General features: G+C 34.3%; 1 long non-coding RNA gene across 1 annotated transcript; it reads right to left on the reverse strand.

The window, feature by feature from the left end:
- Positions 1-14: 14 nt before the first annotated feature.
- On the reverse strand, positions 15-9,365 carry LOC147076788 (uncharacterized). Its single transcript, XR_015069366.1, has 3 exons — positions 9,146-9,365; positions 7,751-7,882; positions 15-1,392 (listed from the first exon to the last, which is right to left on the reverse strand). It is a non-coding gene; the product is annotated as an uncharacterized LOC147076788 (long non-coding RNA).
- Between the last annotated feature and the right edge of the window lie 16,696 nt (positions 9,366-26,061).

The raw sequence follows: 26,061 nt of genomic DNA on the forward strand, positions 1-26,061 counted from the left end.
AACAACTCGAAAGTGTGTAAAAAATGGCATTTGTTTTGATGAAGATATTTAATACAGTCAGTTATATAATATAATATTATATTAAAACAAAAATTGATATTCAAGAGGAAAGGATAAGAACTGTCATTTTAAGTCAGCTCATTTGCCATGAGCAGAATTTCATTTAGTGTCACCAAATTATAAGTAAAAATTAATCACATTTGAAGACCTATTGAACAGAATGAGTTATTAGGCGCAGTTTCATTAGACCAGACCAATTACACGAGGAATTGCAACATCATACTTAAATGGGTTTTGATCACGAAATCGGTTACAATGTCTCTCTTCATGTTACTAGGCAGTATTCATGAGTAATCACATTTAAACGGGTTTTCACCAGAATGGATCATTTAAGCGATTTAATGTTTTGAGACGTTGCTAACATTTGTATGAATTTTCTTCAGAATGACCTTTTTTGTGTAATTTCAAGTTAAAACTTTGTCTGCAAGAGTAATCACATTTATCACATTTAAATGGTTTTTCCCCAGAATGAGTCATTTTGTGTCGTTTTAAACTACAAGACGTGTTACATGAGTATTTACATTCAACACATTTAAATGGCTTTTCACCAGAATGAGTCATTTTGTGTACCTTCAAGCCCATAGGCAGTTTGCATGAGTAATTGCACTTATCACATTTGAATGGTTTTTCACTAGAATGAGTCATTTTATGCAATTTAATGTATTGAAACGTTAAGCATGAGTAATTGCATTCATCACATTTAAATGGCTTTTCACCAGAATGAAACTTTTTGTGTACCTTCAAGTTCCAAGGATGTTTGCATGAGTAATTACAAATATCACATTTAAATGGCTTTTCACTAGAATGAGTCATTCTATGTGATTTAATGTGTTGAAATGTTGAGCATGAGTAATTGCATTCATCACATTTATATGGCTTTTCACTAGAATGAATCGTTTTATACGATTTAATGTTTTGAGACGTTCTGCATGAGTTATTGACATCATCGCACTCAAATGGCCTTCCAACGGAATTACTCATTTTTACTATTGTGTTTTTATGCAACGCTTTGTGAAATTTCATCGCGTCGAATGATACAAAAAGTTCAAAACAGATACCACACACGAAATTTTTTTTATAAAAACTTTTTTTTTCCAATTTTATAACAGCCACTAATAGTTCCAGGTTTGGCACATCCGTCGGATAAATATCACGTTTAGCAGAGCGACAAATGATATTCAAATCTGTCAAGCTTTTAATATATTCTAAGGGTTCTTTCTTAATATATTGTTCGTTGATATGTGGGTTTTCGCATGTAGGTTGTACATCAGACATCTCCCACGATGATTTGAGAATCGCATTCTTGTCCGTAACGGTGTTTTCAGCGATAACCTAAAACATGTCATTAAAAAGAGTTTTAATTATTGTCCAATTATAGCAACCTCAGTGTTCTCAGTATATAGCTGACTGCAATAATAATTTCGGCAATATCCGTTTTTCCACATAGTAAGCCATATCCAATGATGCAAACTCTATATACAGCATCGATTTCAAAACTGGGGGGCGCAGACTGACGCAAAGGGAGGCGCAAAAAGTTTAACACAATTATTCAGCCACAGGTTTGCAAGTGCATAGTTTATAAAACGTCAGCTAGTTATAAACTACATAAAAAACAGCCCTATAAAAGTTAGATTGTTTGAAAACCTGTATCAAGATATGGAGACTAATATTATGCCTCATTTCTATAGTATTGTGCATGGTCCCCACAAGAGGGGGACTGACAGCGCTCCAGCCTGGGGGGGCCGGTGTTGCAGATCGACCAGTTAAGTGAGATAAACAAACACCACAAATTCATTATATTAGTAAAAAGTCTGAAAAAGGCGCTGTTTCGGTTACAGAATATTAACATTTTATAATATATGGGTCTGTGTGATACAATTTGATGTGATTGTGTGGTGTGTGTGATTGATGATAATTCACATGTAGAATTTTATTTTATAATTATTTGTAGTGTATTTCCTGACTAATAAAAATGGCTACATGGAAACAAAAATATTTATTCAATTATGGCTAAATCAAACTGAAGAATAATATAATACTTTGTCAAGAAAAGCAATGCAAGTAGTGTCACCAAATCAATACGTGCGACCCCCGTCGCGCTAAGGTTGTCTATCCCTGCACTGGACAGGGCGAAGGGATAACGGTTCTTTTAAGAAAGCGGCGGATCGCGGACGTTCCAAGGTCAGCAATGCGACCCTTACCATACTACCTGCTGTCTTACGCAGAGCAAATGGATAATAAGGCATCCGATGCAAAAATCGACGTACGTAACGGCGCAAAACCTGACGCTCTCAAATCCCGGGAAATAGACATTACCGCTCGAATATCCACTCCAGTTGACTTAAAATTGTAAATGACTGATGTTCAGATAAGCCGGCAATAGTGGTTAGGCCGGTATCTTCAAAAGATCGAAATTTTCCCGCCGCAGCTATCGGATATCAAAAACGGGCATCCTAGCGACATCTCGCCGCGAGTAGCGGCAAACTTGGTCACCTGCGCGAGGCATCGCCGAACGGATAAGACGTTCTACACCTATGCGAAGGAAGGCGATCGCCAAGAACCCCAGAACCAGGAGGGCGGGGTGAACGGCATCCCGTAAGGCCTTCGGCCAGTTTAAAAATCCCGCCGACATACCGTGACATAGTAAAAAAGGGCCGGGATCTACCTCAGCGGCGGGTAGCGGAACTAACGACGGCCGCAGAAGTGCCCCCTCCACGCGGGCAAAGAAGCTTTTAAAAGAAGCTTGCGCAACTCGAAGAGGCCTCTTTTCTTCTCCGACGCCTTGAAGACCCTACCTGGGTCTCCACAGCACCTTCATCCGAAGGCGCCATCCACCAGCACGCCGCCAAACCCTGAGTACCCTGTATCAATATTTTTCGTTAATTTCTCCTTAGAGTATAACTTTGTTTGTTAATAACATTTGTCTTCCCTTTTTTTATTTCGTGTCTAATTTACGTAAATTTATTTCAAGCTTGCTTCCCTTTGCGATTATATAATATTAAAGCCATGCCCTGTCAGTGAAAAATTAATTCTAGGTGTTATTGATATTGTTTTAATTGTCATAGTGTAATTGTTTCGTAGTGTATAGGATCCCATAATGTTTAAAGGTTTTGTATTGTCGATTTACGTGTGTGTTAAATTATTCCGTGGTTGTATTTAAATTTAATTCCCGCTCTATTAATTCGAATATTGCCATACACGTGTGTAGAAATTAAGATTGTTCGGGTAGCCCGAGGTATAATTAAGACATGTAATATTACGATATGTCAGATTGTGCCATGATATGTTAAATAATGTCCAAATGGAATAATTACCGTATTCAGTTTTATAGTGTGGCATTTGTCTGATTCGTGACTGCCGCTATTATCCGTAAGCGCACTGCCATCTACAAAAAGAAGATAGAGGCTTACTTGTCTAAGGCGCGAACCATCCCGCGTAAGTGGATCGATCCGCGTATTGGGCTTTTCGTTTTATAGTTTTGTTTTTTTTTTTGTGTTCTATTCCGTTGCCATACGCGGAGATTTTCATCTTAATAAATAAATTAACCTTATTGAACGCAAACCGAGCCCCTCCTCCCGTCTGCAAAAAGGGGATTTCGTCGGAAGCAATTGTTATGTAACCTAAGAGTTTATGGCGCAATCTTTCATTAAATGCGAATAGATATAGGGCTCTGCTTGTCTCTGGCTGTTTCAACGGCTAACATAACCAGACCGGCATGACTAGCAGGTGTTGGAAGGCTTCCTATCTTTGGTCTTGAATTAATATAATTCTATTCGGAAATATCACTGCCATCTGTGGGCCAATCATAAGACATAATAATCTTTAATACAAGAAATACATCCTCTCAGAAAACCAAAAAGCTTCCAAGTCCCTGGAGAGAGTCAGGATCAAAGATTGGCAAGTAGCTTCGTGTAGTCGAGTCCTCACAGGTTCGAACTGTGGTTGCCAAACTGGGTATCTTTGGCGCCGTGCCCTCAAGTGAAGCCCTGTATCGGTCGTATTATATTATATGGATAGACTAGTGTATAATTTTCTTTTTTTTTATGATAGTAAGATTTTCGATTTGATACTTGTGATTTGACGTGTTCCTATGACAATATAAGGTGTGCTGTACCTGCATGATCGATTAACCCCTTCAGGTCACTACGATTGGCGATGCGAATTCCTAATATAATAATTGATTGAATGTTCTTGTTTATATGTAACTTTATGACTAAACCTGTATTTGCTATAAATAACATTGTAACCCAATATTTCTGTCGTCTACCGCATTAAATGGATCTCTGTTGAGACGATCGAGCGTTTCATTTCGACCACCCGAGTCTCCCTTCCTTTTCAGTAGATACTGCTACCATTCGTAACATCATATTTATGCGAAACGGAATTTTCTGCATTAGATGCAATGAAATCCATATATCGAGCCCGTTTAGTAGAAAAAAGCACTTTGTGTAAAAATGTATTTAATGAAATAAAGGGGGGAGGCGCCAAGATTAGATTGTTCTGAAAGGGAGGCGTTGTAACGTAAAGTTTGGAAACCACTGATATAGAGTAGATGTTCAATTGTAATAGTTTTTTTTAGATTTTCTTTAGAGATATTATTTTGTCTAGAAATGCTTGTTATCTACAAACGTAGGAAACCTGTACATACGACATTCCAAAGAGTGTAATGAGGAGGAATGTAGTTTAGAACCTTTATTTGACTCTAATATGCCCAGTCCAGACAAAGGACATCTGCACGTGAACAAAAGACATGTACATTTGTATCAGAACATTTCAAATATATTCTCGTAATAATAATCGAAGGCAGTTTTTATATAATATTCAACCTACTTCGCTTTTTGATGGCTTGAATGAAAGAACTAATTATTGATCCCAAAATAAGCGAAGAATAAAATGTATTACAAGAAAGGCTATGACAAAATAGTCCCCATAGAGACTGTGTTGGGATGATTGTCCAACAAAACACAGATATATTATCATGCTAACGTCAAATCTCAAACAGTTTCCGGTTTACGTACGCGTAGGTACGTACCTACGCGTAAGTTCGTTACGCGTGCCTGACAGCCATAAATCAAAACTTCCGGGAACGGGCGGCCGGTGTTGCATGACACAAACTCGCACATCTATCTAGCGACAGTCGCGCGTAGCCTTCGAAACGTATGTATATTTCAATGCGGTGTTCGGCGAGCCGGTATAGGAATGACCAATTCGTAGGTGTTTCTTTGTGACTTGGACCCTTCGACTCGGAGCCCGAGAAGGATGCAACATGTCGAATGCAACAGCCAGATGTTTTTTTCAGACGAAACAGTTGCATTCGATCAATCTGCGAAGCTCCATTTGGCAACACGTGTTATGTTGTTTCGTTAAATATCGATGAAGTCACATCGACGTATTCGACACGTTTTTAGGCGAGACGAGTTCCAATGTGCGAGCCGACTTAGATTTATATTAAACATATTCTTACAAAGTAGAATTTGTATCCAACGATATAATAATAACGGTGACTAATAGACATGATCGCATTCAAACACGATGTATACCTATTACACCAGTAGCGAAGGGCGGAGGTAGGCTGTTAAGATCCGCTATAAATAGTGCACATTAATCATTGTTAATCGTATTTATTTGTTTTTATTGAATCAAACCATAATAGTTTTGGTATATTTTGGGCGATACGACAAAATTGTGCACACTTTTTCATTCATACTTATTTGTTTTCGTTGGATTAAGAATAAATATTACACATATTATTGGTTAATTTTTTTAAAATTCATTAACCCCTCCCTTAACCAAACTATAATAGATGAAAAAATATTATTCTAACTATAAAATATTTAAAGTTATGTATGGTTTAATTGCATACTTTTAGATATTTTATAGATAGACGACTATTTTTGACTATTATCTATTATGGCTTGGTTTCGCAGGGTTTAATTGAATTTAAAAACAAACCAACGTTATCAATACCTAATGAAAATAATCACTAAAGAAAACAAACAAGTTCGCATACCTGGCATACCTAATGCCTTGTTCGGACTGAGCCAGTGATTTAGTGAAGTAGCGAGTGATTTCGTAAAAAACCGTGTCTGAACAGACAAATTTAGTCCAGTAGTTTAGTAAAATGGTCAGTCAATCCGATCCATTTTATTCTATTATTTCTGGCGAGTAGCGACCCCCACCACCTCTCACTGTATACTAAACAAGCCACAAACCAAGTCTGAACAGGCGAGTGCATTAGTTGTCGGCTGCCGTAGGAATGGCACAGCTATATTTATAACATCTATGGGCACAGCGTTGAAACAAAGATTACTACTCGAAAAAACATAACTTATATTATTATACTTCAATGCGACAAAAAGTCGCAAACGTGTGTTGATAGATCCGTAGATAAATGGCGATATTTCACAGAAAGCTTGTTGTTATTGAGGATAGGTAAAGAGGCACACATTATCTTATGATTATTATATATAATTATTATATTCATTTATTATTCCGTTTAGGTACATTGTACACTCAGTATGAAGGATATTATGTCATGTCAGTAGGTAGTGTGGATAATTTGTTGATTAAAACTTTGATAAATAATGGAAATATTTCACAGAAAACTTGTTGTTATTGAAAGTAGGTAAAGACGTAGGTAGGTAGGTACACATTATCCTAGTGTTCATTAGAATAATTATAATTTATAACTATTCATTTATCATTCTGTTTATATTTTATAGTCAATAAGGAAAATGGAGCATACAATCAGGGGCGGATCAAGTCAAGCGGACGCTCTGAGCGGTAAAAATTTCGGGGCCCCCAAATTCAAGTTAAAAAAAAAGTTTTATACGTAGAAACACTCATTAATTTATTAACATAAAATATAACAAAGGTAATAGAATTGAAATAAAAAAAAACATGTTTTCAATAAATTTTCGTCTTGGCAAATTCGTCAATTATTTTGGCAGTGTCAATTCGGTTTAAAATTTCTTGCTCTATATACAAAATTAAATCTTTTTCTCCCATAGTACTTCTCAAATAATATTTTTTGAACGCTTTAAAACAGAAACGATCTTTCACCTGATGCATTAGATAAGGGGATTGTTAAAAAAATATTTCTACATTTGGGAATGTGTAAGACATTTCTTTGGCGGTTCGATAGATGTCTGGTGTGGTTTTAATATTGTGCATAAAGTACCTATTTATTACCTAAACAAACTGAAAAAATACATAGGTAAGCATACAAAAATTTATGCAACCACAAAAATATAATAGGTAGGTATCCTATGTAAATAAGTATTCATCATTAGTATCAATAGGAATTTGGAGCATAAATCGATTTAATTCAACAACGCCGTTTTTGCATAGTGTAATTTGAATTATTTTTGAAGTTACGACAGACGGCAGCACTCTCGTGTCGCGCGAATGGTGTCCGTTTGAAATATCCGTCGCTCTCGACGCTCTGTTCATTTTGACGCTCACTCACTAATGAACTGTGTTCGGACACTTTTCAGTTACTAATTCACTAATTCACTCGCCACTCTACTATATCACTCGCCCAGTCCGTACCGGCCTTAACTGACAATGTTTAGTGTGCAGTATTTATGGCGGATCTTAACAGCCTACCTCCACCGTTCGCCCATGTATTACACAATATGTACCTACCTGTTTAAAATAATAATAAAATATTGTATAAGTAGGTAAGCACCTGATTTATTGGATCGCATTTTGTAGATGAGCAGCCAGGTTGCGGATCACTGTCTTCGACAAATTCTTCTTTGAAATCAACTCGGAGAGAATCAGTCTCAGTTTTAATACAAGCAAGGCTGGTTACAGGGCTCTGAAAAACAGGAGAGAAGGTATTTTATAACACGTGTTTACATCTATATTGGTATATATGTTACGCCGAATGTGCGACATTGACTATTACATGAAATGTGCAAATTTTTGCCTAATTCGTGTAATAGTCAAGCCCATTGCCCTATTCATGAATTAGGTAAATTATTTGCCGAGTGCGTGAATTCGCCACGGTATGGAGTTCTTGAACTGTCAACATGACAGTAGAAAAAGTAAATTTAATACAGATGGTTTTGTTAGTTATAATTGAACATACCTAATATAATATTAATATTATTATTATTAATAGTACAATATAATTAATAATTGGACATGTAACAGTTTTAGTAAATTTTCTGCAAGTAAATATGCACTAATTGTGATATACAATTTTGAGGTTAGATTAGATTAGGATATGTTAGGTTAGGTTTCGTAATTCTGAATTCAACTGAATGTCCATTTTGAGGTCAGCTAACAAGTGTCAACAAACTATCAAATCATACTATCACAAACAAACGATAGACCATTGCACGATTGATACCCAAGCACGAATCAAATCGCGAAAATACCTTTTAATAAAATTCTTCCGTTATCATAATATATTATAGTTCTACATTTTTTTGGGCATAGTAAATGGAAATGAACGTCATTGTAGTTATTGATTAGTATATTTTTATATAGGTAATCGATGACATTTGACAAATTTGGTTAGTTTGATTAGTTGCAAAAAACACCACCGGAGCGCTATCTATTTTGACCAATGCATGAGCATTTGACACATTTGGTTTAGTTGCAAAAAATACCACCGGAGCGCCACTATCCAATTAGCCAAATGCATAAACTAGGGAGAAAAATTACTGACAAATCCACGCACTCGGCAGATGATTTGTCTAATTCATGAATAAGGCAACGGGCTTGCTTTTTACGCATATTCGACGTAACATATAGGTACACGTTTTTGCATGTGACCTATTATCACGGGTCGATACTGTCCACCTATTATTAATAAACGTTCAAGAGCTGCTTGAAATGAATGAAAGAAGTTAACCAGCGGCAACCGAGACGCAGAACCTTTAGGTATGTAGGTTACTAGTCAAAAAATCGTTATGAAGTGTCAATACAATGATGTATAATTTATTAATTATTACATGTTTCAGTTAGTAAAGTTCAATATGTCACACAACTGTTTTATTTGCATTAGTAAGAAATCACTTGAGCGTAGAATAAGCAGAATCTAACAATGATTAATAAGTTTGGAAAACCTAACCTCAATAGTGCTGTTGGCATCGTAAGCATTCTCCTGCTTTATACAAATGATTGTAACCGGATTTGGATGAATTATTGGCACATCACACCATTGTTGCACTTCTGAGTCGGATTCAAAATCATCTAGTTCACGTTTTACATCCATTTTACACAGTTTAATTAACGCAGAAATATCAGAAATAGCAGACGTTTGTAACAATTAAGTTGTCGGTGGGTTGACTGACTGTCGTGATTGTGACCAGTGTTGCCTAGTCAAAATTTAAAATTTCAGTAGATTTTGACAAAAAATTCAGTAGATTTCATAAAATATCAGTAGATTTTGGAAAATGTAGTAGATTAGATATAATTTAAGACTAATAAGGATAAAAATAACTAATAATATTAATTTATTGTAAACAATGATGATATTAATGGGTAAAATGGCGCTCTTGGGTAGAGTCACAATGCTTTCTTCGTCAATTTAGAAGTGTAACATATTAAAAAAGATCGTGCGTAAATCATTTCAAGTTTATAATTAAACTTACAATTATGGAGAAACACAAATATCAGTAGATTTCTTGAATTTTGAAAAAAAATTCAAAAATTCAGTATATTGGCAAAAAATATCAGTAGATCTAGTGAAATTTCAGTAGACATGGCAACACTGATTGTGACATTACACCAGTGTTGCCAACGTTGCCATGTCTACTGAAATTTCAGTAGATTTATTTATTTTTTCAAAGCGTTGGAGCAGACCCTTTTTTGAGTTGCTCCGCTCCGGGACCTAATACTTGCTCCAGCTCCACTCCGGGTAAAAGTTTTATTAAATATTATACGAGTATGTAGATACTTATAATATAAATGTTAAAATTAAAAAAAAAAAAAAAATTAAATAATAATCGTCATTTTCATTACCTATTAATTCTATTAGGTAAACAAATTTACCGCCAGTAAATCGTCTTTCATTATTTCGCACCCCCAGTAAAATACTGTCGTAAGTCTGAAATGGGCGTTTTCGAGTTATGGATGTGGTTGGATTCGTATTTTTTTTTGCTATTTTAATAAAATACTATCGTATCTCAAACTCAAATAGTGTCGGAGAGAAACCACTTAATACAGTACATTACTTTCCGAAAACTGTTGAATAGATAATAAAATAGTGTTGTAACTAAGTTACGACAGTATTTTACAAGAAGCTTTCTAAAAAACTAAAACAATACTTTTCAAAAAAATACTGTTGTAACTCTGTTACTACAGGAGAATCTTGAGATACAGCGTAATTTTCTCACTAATTGCATGGATATTATCGTTCCAAAGTATTCAAACAAAAAAAAACTGGAAGCAGCGGAGGCAAAAATTTTTGTTATCAACAATTAAATGGAAGTAAAATACAAGAAGTATGCAAAAAATACTTTATCAACACATTTGGGGTGAGTGAAAGGTACTGCTCCACTGCATGGAAAACAAGAGATCTTCTTTCCGGAACGCCAATTCCAGAACAAAGAGATCACAAAAATCACAAAAAAATTAGTGATGTTTAAAAAAATGATATAAGGGCTCACATTAAGTCTTTCCCAGTGATCGAGTAACATTATTTGCGTGCACAGACGTCCAAATTGTATTTAGATGGTAAATTAACAATTGCTGAAATGTATCGGTTATACAAAAAACAACAAGCTGACAGCAATATGCCATTTGGAAAAGAACACTATTATACGCATCCATATTTAATGACGAATTTAATATTGGCTTCTTTAAGCCTAAAAAAAGATTTGTGCGTTGAATGCGACCTATACAATAATTCTTCACCACCAGATGAAAAAAAACAACTTCAAGAAAAATATGAGACACATCAACCTGGAAAAAAGAGGCAAGGGATGAAAAGATCAAAGACGTAGCAGAGTCCCGAACTAATGGCCAAAATAGCGTCATTAATGTAGCTGTATATGATTTGCAGGCTGTTTTACCGCTTCCTTGCGGAAATGTGTCAACTTTCTATTATAAACGAAAGTTTGGCAATGTACAATCGTACAGTCTACAATATCACTGAAAATATTGCAAACTGATACATGTGGGACGAGAGTCAAGCTGCATGAGGATCCAATAAAATTGGTAGCTGTGTACTCGATTACAATGCATGTAAAAAATATCACCACAATGAGCATTTTATTTTTTACAGTGACAATTGTGCCGGGCAGAATAAAAATAAATACATTGCTGCAATGTATTTATATGTCACCGGGAATTCACAAAAAAAATACAACGATCTCTCATAAGTTTTTGGTCACCGGGCATAAACAAAATGAAGGCGATATCGTCCATTCTACAATTGAGCAGCAGAAGACCAGGGCTCTAAAAAGTGGACCAATATTTGTGCCCAGCCAAATGATTACCATTGTACAAACAAGTAAGAAAACAGGACAACCATACATAGTTAAACCCATGACGACAAATAATTTTCTCAACATGAAAAAACTAGCAGATGAAATCGGTAAAAATTACAACACGGATGAAAATGGAGAACAAGTTTTGTGGCAGAAGATTAAAGTTATAAAAGTAGACAGAGACTATCCATACATTTTTTTTTTAAACCAGTTATCATGAAGAATGTAGGAAATTGAATGTTCGACAACAGCAAATAGGCAAACCGTTACCAATGGATGGTCTCAATATATCCGAAGCATATCAAGAGTGGCCAAAAATAACGACAATTAAAAAGAAGGATTTGCTTTCCTCTGCACCGCTAAACATCGTGAATTTTATTATTATTTTTTGCTTCTCTTCCAAGTGATGTTTAAAAATTAAAAATCGTATGTAAAAAATTTATTTTCCCATTAAATTAAATAATTAAGTATTTTTTTGTTGTTTTGAACTAATTATTGTATTTTTCTTTTTTTTTCAATAAATCTTTAAAGATTGTACCATAACTTAATATTTTGAAAACCTTCCTTTACAGTGCCCAACAAATTAGTTGAAATTATTAGAGTGATGGTAGGGAAATTTACATAGAAAGTATTGAGTTGATTCAAATTTTACCATGAAATTGTCAAATATCCTAATAAAATACAGTCGTAACTCAGAAATATTCAAATATCTCCGTTTGTATATGTTTTAGAGAAAAATGATGAATACAGTTGAAAATAGATCATGTTTTTCCATAAAAATGAGTAATAATTTTTACATTAAGACTTTTCCTGTATTTACAAAGAATATTTGAAACTTCAAATGGCTCTCCTGCAAAATGCCATATTTGGCTTACTACAGTATTTTACTGGGGGTGCGATTTGACTCTAAAAAAGTGAGGTTATTTATCACTCCACAGTGTTGCCTTATTTCAAATAATTCCAGTGCTGAAACGTGTCAATATATTGGATTTTAGCACGAAAATTTAATATAAAAAAATATATCCGGAGCAGTGGAGCACTACAAATGTTTAGTGCTCTGGGTCCGCTTCTGCTCCGGGTAAAATCCTATTGATCCAGTGTTCCGTGCTCCTGCTCAGAGCTCCGCTCCAACGCTCTGTATTTTATGCCAATATACTGATTTTTTTTAAAAAAAATTTGATATTCAAGAAATATTCTACTGATACTTGAGTTTTCCTATATTTATAAGTTAACTGGTGATTATTTTAACAATAAATTTGAAATGATTAACGAACGCCTTTGTATGTGTAACGCTTGTAAATGGACAAAAAAACATTATAACCCTACTTAAGAGTGCCATTTTTTTACTTACTGACATCATCAATTTTTTTAATAAATTATTGTTAAGATTATTAATTATAAGGTATTGTTTTTCGTATAACAATAATTATAATCTATGCGGTGATGTGTGTAACCAACAAATAAAATTTAATGAAGTTGAACAATATTACAACAAGTGGAATTATTCGAAAATTTCAATCAGTTTTACAAAGGGGCTCCTGTCTACTGAATAGGTGTATTATTAATTATTTTTGATATGGAATATACCGTCTTTGTTCTGGCAGAACACACTAACTGGAGAATACTAGTTTTGAGTAATTTGACTTTGAAGTTGTTAAAATGTGTGAATAATGGTCTATCATGTGAGTTTATTAAGTAATCGTAAAAAAGATGACTTTAAATATAGACTGTTTATTTATTAAGAAGGTTCCAGACGGTAAAATTTGAAAAAGGAACATTTTAGTATAACTAACTCAATATGTCATTTTTTTGAATTAGTGACTTCTGGCAGAACAGTGACGATAGGACCATTTTCTGAAGTGCATGAAAGTCGTTATCTGCACAATATGAGTTCTCTCTATTGTTCTAAATTTAATTTAATCGGTAGGTGTATTGCAGTTTTCAAAATCTACTGAAATTTTTAATTTTTGACTTGGCAACACTGCATTACACTGTGATTAGCGATGCTAAAGTACTATAATTAATTGTTATAGTATTCGTATTATAATCTTGGTCCGCGTACTATGTACGATATAAAAACAGGTACCTATTAAAGTACGCCCAAAATATTATGATTTTGAAAATTCTGGAATAAGGTTGGCAATTAATAGATGAAAAATATAGAATTGGTATAAATTATTACTTTGCTTATGATTTTAGTCTAAAAAACCGAAACGTTAATTACCTACTTTACATTTGAATTTTGTCTTAAAATAACGAGACGTTCATAACTTTACGTGGATTTTTTTTGAAAATTCAACGCGTACTATATTTTTTGCCGAAATACTATAATTGTATTATGGAGGCCGTGTACTTCAATAATTCCTCTTTGAAAATAGGGCAACACTGAGCCTGTCCTATATTCTACACTACCTAGCAGAATTGTCTATGGCATTTCGAGTGCTTAGTGTCAAACAACACTATCTAAAAAGTGCAACTTTACAGAAGAGCCAAAAATCGTTATTTTAGATTCTTGTAACTTAACAAGGGAAATGTTTATTTAAAACCTAATGTTAATATTTTATAATTTATTGTGTATTGTACATTTATCTTGCTTATGATGATGTTAAAATTTATAGGGATAGTTTTTAAAAAATGTGAAAACAAGGGTAACTTATGTAATTAGCGTTAAACTTTACTGACGATTTAATAAGAAATTCGAAAAGATTGACATAACGTTGTTTGACTATCATGTAGCCGTAAATGTAAAATAACGTTATCTAAATAAAAAAAAAACACTTTTTTGTAGATAACGTTGTCTGACTTTAAGCACTCGATTTGTCGTGGCTGCTACCTTATAATTCGATAGTTTGTTTACCTACTATAAAATCCAAAAAAATGGACGTCAAATGCGAACCAGAAGAATATGAATCTGATGCGGAATGTCAGAATTGGCCTGATGTGCCAATAATCCATTCAGACAATCTGGACACCGACGCAAAAGGAATTAAAACAGAGAATACCAACGATGACAGTTGCGCTTTTGAGGTTAGGTTTTTAAATTATATTTACTTACCTATTTGATTTGTAGTGCATTTAAACAAATTTAATCGATGTGAGATAAAGAGTATGCATTAAATTGTCAACCACCCTGTTTTTAGTTTAGATCATTTCTCTGCCTCGTCTAGACTCTAGGCTATAGGAATATTATAATAAAAGGTTATTTGACGTAAAAAATATTAAATATAAGCTTCGAACAAGATACACCAAAACGATTTATCACGGTCAGCGGGTCTATTCTATGGTGACCGGACAAAACACAACAAGACAAAACAAAACAAGACAAAACAGAACAGCCAAGGGAAAAATGAAACATTATTTTATGTGGAATCTATTTATAAATTAAATTTTAAACGAAATACATATACTTACATAATATAAATATTTAATATTAAAAAAAAAACAATTTTTATGTGAAATCATCAAGGTATAATTTATATACTTTCATTTTTTTTACAATACCGTTATTTTGAAAATAATGCATTTTTTTATATATAGAGTATATAAAATTGTATAATCTAATTACTGCATGTTGGCCATTTGGCGTAAATACCTCAATTTATCTGTTTGATTTTGGTAACCATGCACACTATTGCCTGTATTATATCTCATACTTTTTATTTATAACTTCAAGGCGAATAGGCACTAGCTAATAATAATCGGGGTGCCGGACGAAATTAAAAATCACGAAAAAAATGCTTTTTTGTCTCCTGCAAAAAATTGCGCAATCGTAACACTTATCTTGATTTGCGCAAATTTTACAAGAGAGACAAAAATCATACATTTTGTAAAATTTGCGCATTTTTTTTTACTGGAGACAAAAAAGCATTTTTTTATCTCTCTTAATTATTTTTCGGGATTTCGACCCAAACCCATCCTAAGCTTGCCGGCAACACCGAGTTAAGTTTATTTGAGACTTTCTAGCGATTATTAATGCAGAAATTAGGTACGAGGGTGGGTCAATAATTCCTTAGAAAAAAGCATTAAAACAGTATTTATTTTTGTATTTTTTTTTTATTTCTCAACATAATCTCCTTGGAGCTCAATACACTTGGTTAGACGTTTCTCAATTTTTTTTAAACCGTCAGAAAAATAAGATTTCGGAAGGTCCTCAAAATAAGCATTTGTCCGATCGATGACTTCTTCATTTGAAAAAAAACGTTGTCCACTTAGCCATTTTTTTAAGTTTGGGAAAAGGAAAAAGTCACTGGGGGCTAAATCTGGCGAATACGGTGGGTGGTCGACCAATTCGAACTTCAATTCTTCAATTTTAGCCATTGATCGTAAACATGTGTGAACACGGGCATTGTCCTGATGAAAGAGGATTTTTTTCCTGTTTAAATGAGGCCGTTTTTCTTCAATTTTGTTTTTTAGCTGGTCCAATAAAGATGCATAATAATCCCCTGTTATTGTTTTTCCTTTTTCCAAATAGTCAACGAAAATAATTTCACGTGCATCCCAAAATACAGTAGCCATAACCTTACCAGCTGATTTTACGGTTTTCGCCTTCTTTGGACATGGTTTGCCTTCGCAATCCACTGCTTTGACTGTTCTTTCGTCTCGGGAGTATAGTGGTGTATCCATGTTTCATCTACAGTCACAAAGCGACGAAAAAATTCATCCGGATTGCGTTGCATGAGCGACAACAGGGCTTTAGAGGCCACCACCCTATTGCGTTTATTGTCGACTGTGAGCAAACGCGGCACCCATCTTGCAGAAATATTTTTCATGCCCAATTTGTCATGTAAAATAAAAATGACTCTACCTTTTGAGATCCCTGTAACCTCAATTATCTCACTCAACTTTAATCTTCGGTCACTTAACACCATATCGTGGATTTTATTGATCATTTCTGGTGTAGTCACCTCTACAGGACGTCCTGAGCGTGGTTCATCCTTTGTTGATGTACGACCACGTTTAAATTCATTTAACCAGTTATAAATAGTTGCAAGTGAAGGATCAGATATGCCGTGAACTAAATCCAACTCATTTTTTATTTCGTTTGCTGTTAACCCTTTTATATTAAAATGTTTAATAACAGCTCTAAACTCAATTTTCTCCATTTTCCATTTTTCCATTTTCCACAAGCAAATTTTTTTTTTAAATATACGAGAAACACACAACAACCCGACCAATCTGATTGAAACTTCGCAGCATACTGAATCGGTAGTGCCGCTGCATGAAAACAAACCGCTTACAGTACTAGTCGCGCCACCTGTCGGCTTTTCTAAGGACTTATTGACCCACCCTCGTATATAATTTGATTTATTATGGCGTATTGAAAATCTCTGCTTCAATATTAAATTTACATTTTTCCTGAAAGTTCATACTTATATTTATAATTGTTCTGTTTTGTCACTCTTTTGTTTTGTCATGTTCTGTTTTGTCGTGTTCATAATTGAAAATGTCTATGTCTTAATGGAGCGCATTTACTTATCTTGCTTCCCTCGCTAATGGTGCCTGATAGGCTTGACACGAGGAATCGGTCCCAATCCAGAATAAATCATGGCTGCGACCACGTAGGTAATTAATTGAAAGACGCATCTAAATTCAAATTCTTTAAGACACCAGGGTTGGAAACCATCCCTCGAATTAACAGGCAAAAGACATCACAGCCAAGAGAAATGCTGTTAAAATATAGTACTTATTGCAACAATTACAACCAATTTATTGCCATCGTTACAATACGCGCTCATAGTTTGATACAAACCTACCCTAAGTTTGTTAATATTTATCACTTTATCAATTTAGCGGTCGATAAAGATAAGTATAGAATAGACCCACTGGACTAGGCATATCGCTGATCGAAACAGAGTTTGCTCAAATCGGTACCTGAGATTCGCCAAGCCATTTTTCTTGTGCCTCTCTCTTCTTCCCGTTCACTTATAGCTGAGGATTATAACCAGCTTGAAATTCCACCATCTTCTTAGCGACCAACACTCTGCACCACCGTAGTCCTCTGATATTCTCAGAGCAGAGTGAACCACATGCGATATATGAGGCGTCTAATTACAAAAAGTGACAAGTCTACAATTCAATATTTTCTGGATACAACGTTTTTATGTTTCTAGCTTCAATTATTTGTTTTAACGTGAGATTTTTTCCGTTGTATTCTATGTCGAAATTAAAACCAAATGGCAATTTGTTTCAGCCAATAAACTCTTAAATGTAATAAATATAGGCAAAATAAAATTGGACTTAGCGCTACTTGTACCTCACTTTTTAATGTATCCCGCATAAGGCACATATTTCCGTGGCACTGTCATAAGTTTACCAGATGCTACAGCATGGGAGACGCCCTTTTCAATATTGAACGTTCCCTTATTGGTTGACTTAAACACGCGCGAAATCAACCAAGCTTTAAATAATATGAAAAACGGACTTGGCGCTTTTTGTAATAAATCGAGACTTAAAATATTTTTTTTCGTAGGGTTATGTCGCGTTTTAGAATTTATAGATCAATACATATTGTGTAAAATTATACAAAGAATACGTGCGTATTTTTTTCTCGATTTTGACCAAATGTGGACTTATCGCTTTTTGGAATTAGACGCCTCATATAAAGTAATCATGATTATGCTTAAAATGTGGTTTATTTTGTAGAATAGAATTTTGATTTTTCAGAACCCTGAGCTATATGTGGGCAATATAAAATCTGAAACTGATTTTCAAACAGTTTACTTGAAGGACGAGTTTGATAAGGAAACATCAAGACAACCGTTTAACTATGATGACCCTCAACCCGGTTGCTCGTATACGGAACGGAACGAGGTAAATCAAGTAGATATTCACACATAAATTTATTTATTTTTAAACCATTGTCTATAGACGATGTATTTCGTCGCGTGTGTTTATTTATTTTTTGTTGATATACCTGAGACGTGAGACGTCAAGGAACAAAGTAAGAGGAATATGACAATCATATTCTATGTCACATATGACTTACACCTGGAAAGTATGGCGTCGGATTCTTAATACATAAAAAGCACAAGAATAACATAGAAAACGTCATAGGTATAACATATAGAGTAGCACTATTGAATTGAAAAATACAAGGAAACGAATTATCTCTCATACAAGTATACGTACCCACAGAAATAGCGAAAGAAGAAGAAATTGAGACTTGTTATCCAAAGCTTTTTAAGCCAAAGACAGAGTCCAGTGGGACTTCTTTCTTTGGAGGAGGCTTTCATCCGATGAGGGGTTCTTACAAACCAAACAAACTAGTATCTTAGCGTTAAAAATACTATTTAAGTTACAAATACAAAAATATATACTGATATTATAAACGTTACATAGCACTGTTTAATATATAAACATTATTTATTAGTATTATGTACAAAATAAAAATCTTAATATATAATATTTATGCATTATAAAAAAAATATATATATAATATATATATCATAGATAAAATATTAAAAAATCATAGATAGATAGATATATATACATAATAGATATAATCATAGGTCATAATATATACATTAGATATAGTCAATTCACTGTCATTTACTGATTTTGTTTGTAAGAAGTAAAAAGGCTTTTTTATTTTATTTTATTTTTATCGCATAATAATCGCACCGTGAGTGTAAAACCAAGGCATCTGCAAATTTTTCAATTTCGAGATTAAATGCAAAACAACTGCAAAAGTCGTGAACTTGATAGGTATTGTTAAGGTGAAGTAACTGAAAGATCATGCAATATAATGTAGATATAAACCAAATATTATGGTTTTTTTTAGAAACTCTATTTCTCCTAACAAAACGAAGACTTCAAACCCTAATATATCCAAAATATGTCTTTTGCAGATGCCTTGGTTTTACACTCATGGTGCGATAATATGTTCAACGACATCTTGAGCGGTGGGCAGGCTATGCGATGTATATTAGCGGCACACAATAATACAAATACTACAACATTTCCGAGCATTGGCAGTTTTTTTTTTTGATTTCTCTTATACTTGAGTATATGTTTCACGTACATTCGTGAGTGCTTGTGGCATACGTAGGTTGAATACTTTACGCTTAATACACAATGCTACGTCACTTTTAAACATACTATTCAGGCGCCCTAATGCTTCATTTTGCGAGCAATCTCATCATACATACGACCGTTAATGAGATACAGTGAGTAAATAGGCGTAGTTATTGATTTCAGTGCCATTGATGTGGATCGCTTTTGGTTCAGAAAAGCAGTTTATCATTATTTTTGCCTCTGAGCAGAGCCATCTCTAGATTAATAAAGCCTGAGCATATCTTTTTGCACAAACAACGAGTGGTCCACTGTTCAGCTGTCAAAATCAGATCCCAGATTGCTTGACATATTGATTCGCCCTTTCTCGTTTCAAATTGAATTATAAACAATTCTCAAATCAATTATATTAACTATCAGTGTAATTTATAAATAGCATACCAACATTCATGTTATTCATCAGCTGTCAAAGTCAGACTAGTCCTTCACACAAAAACCGGTGGTAATATCGATTTCCAAAAAATATGTAGCATTGATCTATGCATTACATTTGTAGAAGGTGTGTTAATGCTAGTGTATTATTTATCATGTAACTCATCTATCCAAATCAAACCATTCCCTGTGTGAATACGACAGACGCGTCAGTATAAGCACTCTATAGAACAGTGACAGGTCATCCATAGACAACAACGGGAGGGGCGGAAAAAGTAGGAGCAGTCGTTGTGAATGTATCGGCTTTCTACTTGAGTCGGCAATGCTCAGAGACATTTATCATTAAGTCTATTTGTCTAGTTTTATTTAAGAGCGCATGCGCTGTATTATTCTGGGCTGTGCGCAATACAAAAATGTGGTCCTAAAAGCACAGAGGATTGATGTATTCAATTTTCGAATACTTCGCATAAAAAATCCCAATGAAACACGTATTAACAAGACTAATTCAATTATCTACTGAGCCGTCTATATGGAGCTTATTGTAATTGAGCATTTCACTGAGCACAATCAGTAGCTCAATGATCGAGACTACGGCGAAAAAATGTGCTACGTATTGCAGAAGAAAAATGAAACCATAAAAAACCAACAGCAAATCCGACGATGGACGTTTTCAGTAGTGTAACTTGGCACTTGAATGTTTATTTAAAATCACTATTCAATAATGCATTGGTACATCAGTTTGTACTTGTCTACTTCTTTTTCAGTTTTTCGGTGCAAAGACTGTAACAGCCGACGTTCTGAATCTTGGATCAGCGCGAATAAAGGCTGAGTTACAAGCGCCTGTCGAAGACCTACAGATTGACGAAGAAGACATCAAAAAAGAAACCAAAGAGTATAGTGAAAGGATAACAAAGAAACTCGCCACCTATCGCATTGAAAAAGTCGATATTTTTCAACTCAAAGTGACAAACTGTAGATTGTTAGAGGCTGTTATAAAATTAGAAAAAACTTCCTTTTATAAACAAAATTTTGTTTGCTCTATTTGTTATGATTTTTATGCATCTTGTGATTTGCTGCAGCTTCACAAAGCATTGCATAAAACAGAAGTGACTCATTCGGTTGTAAGACCGTTTAAATGTGATAAAAATAATTCTTCGTACATTCGCTCTGATCACTTGGAATCAGACAAATTGAGTCATTCTGGTGAAAGGCATTTAAAATGTAGTGAATGCAAATACTCGTGCTCAAATTCTGATAACATGGAGTTACATAAAATTACTCATTATGGTGAAATGCCATTTAAATGTGACAAATGTGATTTCTCATGTTTATCATTCAGTCAAATTAGATTACACAAAATGACTCATTCTGTTGAGAACCCATTCAAATGTGCCGAATGCGATTACTCCTGTAAAAAAAAATATAACATGAAATTACACAAAATGACTCATTCTGGTGAAAAACCATTCACATGTACAGAGTGTAATTACTCGTGTACAACGCCTGGTAGCTTAAAAATACACAAAATGACTCATTCTGGGGAAAAGCCAATCAAATGTGATGTATGTAACTACACTTGCAGACAAAATTATAACATGAAGTTACACAAAAAGAGTCATTCTGAAGAAAAGCCATACAAATGTGAGCAATGTAATTATTCTTATACAACATCTGCCAACTTAAAATTACATAAAATGAGTCATTCTGGTGAAAAGCCATTCAAATGTACAGAGTGTAATTACTCATGTACAACGTCGTTTAGTTTAAAATTACACAAAATGAGTCATTCTGGTGAAAAGCCATTCAAATGTACAGAATGTAATTACTCATGTGCAACTTCTGGTGCCTTAAAGGTACACAAAAGAAGTCATTCTGGTGAAAAACCATTTAAATGCTCGGAATGTAATTACTCATGCACAACCCCTGGTAGCTTAAAATTACATGTAATGAAACATTCTGGTGAAAAGCCATTCAAATGTACGCAATGTAATTATTCGTGTACGACGTATGGTTCCTTAAAATTTCACAAGATGCGTCACTCTGGTGAAAAGCCATTTAATTGTGACGTATGCAATTACTCATGTAAATCGACTGCTCGCTTAAGATTACATAAAGTGCGTCATTCTGGTGAAAAGCCATTTAAATGTGACGAATGCAAATATTCATGTAAATCGTCAGGTTGCTTAAAATCACACAAAATGCGTCATTCTGGTGAAAAAGTGCTTAAGTAAATGTACGATTGTAATTGTTCATACATTACGTACAGTAACATGAAACTTCACATCATGAGTCATTTTGGTGAAAAGCCATTCATTTGTGTTAAATGTAAATACTCGTGCATAATATTATATATTAACATAACAAGATATAAAACGATTCATTCTGGTATCAAATAATTTTAATGTGAGGAAAGTAATGGAGTCTCCTAGCACATTTTGCAATTTTGTCTTTAATTAAATATACCAAGTGATTCTAAAGGTATTAATTCAGTGCTCGAAATGGAATATTTTACGAACCGGAGCGCACAATATTTTATGAAAATGTTAACATAGATATCTAATTGCTTGTGTATTTTATAAAAATAAGTGTGTTATGCCATGTTCACATTGGCAACAAGTTGCTAACAACCTCATTAAATTTGGATTAAAATAATTTTGGTAAAACAAATTTTGATAATTATCGTGTAATTTAATGAGGTTACCAGTGTGGACAAACTTTTAGATTGTTACGTTAAATGGCAAATCTAGCTCACTTTCAAATTAATATGTCCACGAGACGGAGCGATAATTTTGGTGATTTTACGAACCGGAACGGCGCTCCGGTGCGTTCCGGTCCATTTCGAGCTCTGTATTAATTAAATCTCTATAAAGAAAAATAGTTGGCACTTTAAGGTCACTTTAAACCATGTGAAAATCGTTGACAAAGTTGACTGTTGACTTCAATTACACATGTACAAGGTTTAGTATCATTAAAATAAACAGAAAAATGAATCATTCTGGTGAAATGACATTTATTTATTTATAAATATAATATATTTATTTTCTATTATATTGACTATTTTCTAAATAAAAATAATTTAAGAAAAAAAAACAGTAGAATTTTAAAAACAAAATACTGTGGTTGGGCCAGTAATAGTCCCATTCCACTCCTTATCTCTTCACCCACCTCCTAATCCCCAGTATTATTGTTACAAGACAATCAATAAGCAATTATGGGTCATGAGAGACGGTGTTACAAAGAACATTCAGTTGCATCTTGACAGCGGACGCGTGCGGGCTTCCAATAGCTTTCCGTCACTTAAATGATTGACACAATAGATACAGACTCATTCATAAACTATCATCATTCATACACCCTCACATATAATCCATAAAACTGTGTCATAAAGTGATGGAGTGTACGAACCGGGTGACCCAAAACAACTATACCGCTCGAGCGAAAGTTGAAACCAGACCACGGAGCCATCATACATCATCGCAAAGGTCAGTGCCTGCCATTCTGTTCCATCTACCCCACCACTAGATCCGACCTCCTCAACATCCCTTAAAATAATTACAGTCCACTTAAAAAGCTCAACCATACTGTTATAATGTCGAGTGTAATTTCTCATGCATTATGTCTGGTAACATGTGCGATGTAATCACACTAAATGACTCATTTAGGCGAAGAGCCATTCAAGTGTGAGCAAATTACAGAAAAAGGTTCCTTTTAGTAAAAAAAGATAGTCATGCATAGAAATCTTTACATGGTTTTTAACTTGATTAGGTTCTCTATTATGTAGGAAAATAAATATATTATATACAATTTGTTTTACAATATGGTACTTAATTGACCTGCCTTCACACTCCTTAAGTTTTATTTATACTATTAAAAGATTATGTGATTTTCAATAAATTAATCAAGTAGTTTTTATAAGACTTCAACCGTACTACAAACAATGTATTACCTACATACCTCTTGAGTCTAGCTACCGCCATCTTTAGATTAATAAAGCCTGAGCATAACTTTTTGCACAAGCAACAAGTGGTACACTGCCATACTATTTATTGATAAAAAAAACTTGCAAGCAGAGTTTGGTATTCTATAATCACTGAAGAATATAAATAGGTTATTAGTAGTTATTGTCGTTTAGAATCGACTGTCATATTGACAAACGTCCTAGTGTATTATGATATTATTATACTCAGAAGAAGTTTACTTACGTTGATCGTCACTTCTAATTATTAATAAGACAGAACCACTAAATCAGATGAACTCCAAGGTGTCCAAGATACGTTAAAATAATCTGAAACTAAGAATAGGTACTCCGACAAGTGAACACGACAGACGCGTCAGTATGAGCACTCTATAGACAATGATAGGTCATCCATAGACAAAGGAAGGGCGAAAAGTAGGACCAGTCGTATAATGTATCGGCTTTCCTCTTCAGTCGGCAATGGTTTAGTTGTATGTACTTAACTTCTGGCGCACGTGGCGAAATGGTAAGGAACCTAGGTATTTCAAAAATTTATCAGTAGGTATTAACACCGCAAAAGGTCATTTCTTGAGGATCAAATATCATGGAACCCCAAATAGGCCGGAATCATCATCGGGCAGTCTCACAGAAATATGAGAAGAATTGATTAGGGGCAGTTATTTTTAACCCAATAAAAATGTAATTATTCATTATTAATAATAATATTTATGGTCCGTAATTTATCAAAGACAGAACGGGTCGCAAGAGCCAATTCATTTATTATTGTCTGGATGGACACGCGCTGTTCTATTTTAAGATTAGGCCGGCTCTCACATCTAAACTCGCCCTACTTCCGCACAGCCATAAATCAAACCATCCAAAAACGTCGATCCAGTGTCGCATTATGAAGAACCAGCACATTTACCTAGCGACAATCGCACCTAACCTTTGGAGCATGCCTACCTATAGATATTTGGATGCGACGATCGGCGAGCCGGTTTAATAATGACTAATTCGTAGGTGTTTGAATGCGGCCTGGTGTCTTTGACTTGAGCCTAAGAAGCGTGCAATTTGTCGGTTGTAACAATATATCGTCGTTAATTTTCTACATACACGTATATCAAAACACACAACTTTTCAGGAGAGGCAAATAACTTTATTCTCTCAGTTTTTAATTTAGAAATAAATTTTCTTCTATGAAATATTCATTTCGTATAGTTACATATATTTTCATGAAAACGGTGTTATGTTTCTTCAATTTATCGCACTATACTTTCGAACGATCAGAAAACACGTATATTGACTTACGAGAAAGAGCTTCAGTATAATCATCTGTCGGAGTTCAGTATTCTGTATATTTGCAAACACGTAACTCAAGACGCGAGTTTATAATATATTAATAAAAGTCTTTTATTGTGAAACGAGTTTTATGTAATTGCTTAAATCTATTATGTTATAAAATATGTTTTGAGACACGTGTTAGTGGAATATGTGCGTATTCAAATTCTGAATTCATTACACCAAACAACTCAAAACTGACAAAAATTGAGATACGTGTTTGTAAAAAATTATCGACGATATTATGTTTTTTTTTTCAAACCAAAAAGTCGCATTCGACTAATCTGGGGAGTTCCATTTGGCAACGTGTGTTTTGTAAATAACGATGACGTTATATCGACGTATTCAACACGTTGCAGGCAGACGAGTATTTATAATGTGAGAGTCGGCTAAGTAGTGCATCTGCATTAAAAAAGCGAACATGTAAAAACCACCTAAATTTGTTTAAGTATACCTTTCACAATGTAACGTCATAATGAAACAACTGTAATAAATAAACTCCAGTAATTAAAACTCATGGTTTTTCTATACAACCATCCGTAGTTTTTATCATCCGAAGTAACAAACAGAAGACGATGTCATCATAAATATCAAAGACAGTGAGAGGGAATACCAAAGCTCCTTTTCTAAAATAGAAAACTCATAAATAAAACTATGCTGTCCTCAGAGTAATGATATGCCATCTAGTTTTTAAAAATCTTGGAAGCGGTGGGTACTACCTACCATGGCCCCCACATCCAAAAGCGGGCTCCCAGGCTAGGATCGTTGGCGGGCCCACCTACCTATCGCTAAGGATAAAGGCTGTGTGACGCTTTACAG

This window comes from Rhyacophila brunnea, unplaced genomic scaffold, assembly GCF_057557595.1.
Source record: "Rhyacophila brunnea isolate RB1 unplaced genomic scaffold, BYU_Rbru_1.0 scaffold_13, whole genome shotgun sequence".
Classification (NCBI taxonomy): domain Eukaryota; kingdom Metazoa; phylum Arthropoda; class Insecta; order Trichoptera; family Rhyacophilidae; genus Rhyacophila; species Rhyacophila brunnea.